Below are 3,975 nucleotides of genomic sequence, written 5' to 3'. Positions count from 1 at the left end.
TGGATTTCAGAGATTTATCTCTTTATCCAGATTGTTTTATTGATGCTCCTTTGCTCAAGTAGTCTGTGTTTTGGGAAGAGAGATTCATGTTTCTGTTTTGGATAGAATTTGGTTTTCTATTTTGATATCTTTGGCATTGTTGTCAAAGGCGGGGAGAGATCATGTAAAAAACTTCTTTCTAAATTATGATCTTAGGGGGAGTTTGTTGGTGATATCTTCATTTCTTTGCATTGATTATTTTTCACATTCATATGTTGCCATCAATGCCAAAGGGGAGATTGTTGGATATTGTCATGCATTGTTGCTACTAGGATATGTTGGTGTCATTAATATCAACATATTCCTATCTATTGTTATGGTGATTTTTGTTTGGGAAGATTTTCCAATCCTGTTTGTAGTGTTGGTTTGTTGATCACTATTTTGTTGAGTTCGATATTTTCTCTGGTATATTCCAGTGTGATCAGATCTGGTGCTGAGACTTTGGAATATTGTTTGGGATGGTCTTGTGTATCTTTATTTCATATGGTTCATGATTTGGTGCTCTGCAAGTTATGTTTATTTGTGACAGTTATCGATTGGTTGTGTTCTTGATCTTTCAGATGTTGATCGATAAAGATTTGATAAGTGGTATTGGTGCAGTTGTTCCTGATGATTCTAACATGCTTGTTGGTGTTTCCTAGTCGTGTCCTATTTTCTTTGGTGATTTGCATTGATTGTTATGTGAACTTCAGGTGGTTTTCATCAACTGGTATTGATTTTCATGTTATGTGATTTTTCCTGGTGGTGTAGCATGTTGCGGTTGATCTTGACGTAATTTCCGGTGGAGTTGTGCATTTGGAAATTTGATTTAGTACCATGTTATGCTATGTAAACCATTATATTAGTCTGGTGGATGATCTTTGTATCGTGTGATGTAATTTTATAATTATGAGTTGAGGGTCAGGGTTTAGCTGACCTTATTGTCAAGGTTGATGAATTGTATATATAAGTGATATATTCATGTAGTTTGGTTGTCAATGTTGTGTCTGCATTATCAAAGAGAGGTGTATGTGAAAACAAGTGATTTATCTTTCGGTGTTGAGTTTGAGGTGCGATTGGTTTTGCATGCCAGACATTTGTTCTTAACCGAAACTGTAATCAAGCATTTGGAGATGCTATTTTTTCAGTTCATTTCTTCTGTATTGTAGTCTGAATCTTATTGTAAGTCAGTGATACTTCCCTGAGGGTTGTAGCCTTATAGGCCATTATATTTGAGCAGTGAGCTCTAGGCAGTGTGTCTGAATACATGTGCATTCTCCATTGTAATATTTTCACATACTACTGCAGAGTATCATCTTACTTTGGGTAGGTTCCCACCATGGTTGTTCCCTTGACTAGGTTTTCCACGTCAAAATCTTAGTGTTGTGTGTTGTGCTTTCAATTTGCTTATCTGTCTTATTATTGCAGTTTATTAGATCTATTTTTGGTGGTTAAGTTTGTTATACCAGTGAATACTGATTCACCCCCCCCCCCCTCTCAGTTTTCCATCTTGATTGCTGCTGACAATTAGTATCAGAGATAGATCCTTTGGTAGAATATTAATCACATGGGGAGATCCGGGATGGAAGCTCAAGGTATTATCAAGTAAGAAGGACAGTCTGAGGTTTGATCGAAGCAATTCTACTATATGGAAGAACCGCACGGAAGTGCACTTGAAACATCTTGGTGAAGATTATTGGAAGATTACAAAGAATACCTATATTGTTCCTCGGAATGAATCGCCTATTCCTAATGAGATCAAGGAAGTTGAACACAATATTAGAGTGAAGGAATCATTGCTTAGTGCCTTGACTGATTATAAGATCACAAATGTAATGGGACTTCAGACCGCACATGAGATCTTGGAGAAGCTTGAGATCCTGTATGAAGATGATAAACAAGTGAAAGTTGCTAAGTTGCAGAGTTTGAAAGAAAAATATGAGACATTGAAGATGGGAGATGATGAGAACATACACTCTTTTATGGCTAAGGTGAATGACCTTGTCCTAGGTATCAGATGTGTCGGTGGAACCATTGAAGAAGACAAAATTGTTGCTAAGGTGTTGAGATCGTTGCCTCCTGCTTATGAACATAAGGTTGTTGTGATTGATGAGATCCGAAGTGTGACTACAGTGATAGGAGATGTGTTGGTTGGAAATCTTGTTGCATTTGAGCTTAGTGAATTTGGAGAATCACATGGAAAGTCTGAGACAACATTTAGAGCATCTGCATCTGTATTCGGTAAGCAAAAGTATGATCCTGATGAGTGCAGAATGTATAGATATGAGAGAGAGAGAGAGAGAGAGAGAGAGAAAAAAGAGATGGAAGAGAAATAAAGAGAGTTAGATGAACTTGAAGCACTGATTGCTCAAAGATTGCCTAAAGGTGCCAATAAGTATGATGGAAAGTTGCCTTTGAAATATTTCTCTTGTAATAAGATAGGACATTTTTCTTCTAGATGTCTGAAGAGAATGGTTAAGTATGAAAGGCATGATAAGTTTGAAAAGAATGATAGGAATGATAGATATGACGAGCATGAGAAGTATGATTAGCCTTACAAGTCTAACTAAAAGTTTAGAAATCAGGAGAATTGTTATTATGTTGCTGATGAAGGTGTTACATATGAAGAATCAGAAGGAGATGAAGTTGTGTTTATTGTTATTAAAGAAGATGGACGCTTACCTGTTGATTCCACTTATTGTGTTATTGAGGAGAAGGCTTTAGCTACTAAGGTTGAAGAGAAAGATGAATGGGTAATTGATAGCGGTTGTTCACATCATATGATCGTTGATAAAAGCAAATTTGTGAGCATGGAAAGATATGATGGTGGAATAGTTATATTTGGAGATGACAAAGCCTGTGTAATCCATGGGAGAGGTTCTATTTCTTTTGATGGTAAGCATAACACTGATGATATCTTGTATCTTGAAGGTTTGAAGCATAATCTTTTGAGTTTTGGATAGATGGTTGATAAAGGTTATGATCTACAATTCAAGTATGGTAAATGCAAGATCTTAAATGCCTCTGGTATAGAGATTGCATCTGTAACTAAGACTGAAGGTAATATTTTTCATTTGAATGCGGGTGAGAAAATTTGTTTCATTTCTTAGATTGATAAGAGTTGGTTGTGGCATAGGAGAATGTGAATATTGATTCAATGATTAAGATCAGTTGTACATATGTTAGAGATCTGCCTAAGATTGTTAATCATACTAATCTGGTATGTAAGGAATGTCAGTTGGGCAAGAAAACAAGGATTTCTTTCAAAAGAAAATAATATACATCACAAAGATTGCTAGATCTTGTGCATACTGACCTATGTGGACCTACAAATGTTCGAAGTGTGCAGGGTGATAGATATTTTATGATGCTAATTGATGATTATTCCAAGATGATGTGGGTTGTCTTTTTGAAGGAAAAATAAAAAGCATTTGATAAAATCAAGATATTCAAAGCTAAGGTGGAGACTGAGTCTGGATTGAAGGTGAAATGCTTGAGATCTAATAGAGGTGGATAATTTTGTTCTAGTGAGTTCAATTCATTCTATGAGAAGCATGGGATTAGAAGACAATAATCTTCTCCTAGAACCCCTCAGCAGAATGGAGTTGTTGAGAGGAAGAACAAAACTATTATGGATGCTGCAAGGACTATGTTGATTGAAGGAAATGTTTTAAAAATCTACTGGAGAGAAGCTCTTAGTATTATTGTTTACACATTCAACAGAGTTCACATCAAAGGTGATACCGGTAATACCCCTTATGAGTTATGGTTTGGTCATGTTCCTACTGTGCAATATTTTAGAGTATTTGGTAGCAAATGTTATATCAAGAGATATAAGGAAATAGGAAAGTTTGATGCTAGAAGTGATGAGGGAATTTTCTTGGGATATTCTACAAAGAGAAAAGCATGTTGATGCTACAATAAGAGACTGAGAAATATTGTAAAGAGTGAAAATGT

Source organism: Cryptomeria japonica, chromosome 9 (assembly GCF_030272615.1).
Source record: "Cryptomeria japonica chromosome 9, Sugi_1.0, whole genome shotgun sequence".
Taxonomy (NCBI): domain Eukaryota; kingdom Viridiplantae; phylum Streptophyta; class Pinopsida; order Cupressales; family Cupressaceae; genus Cryptomeria; species Cryptomeria japonica.
This window is presented reverse-complemented; position numbering follows the sequence as displayed.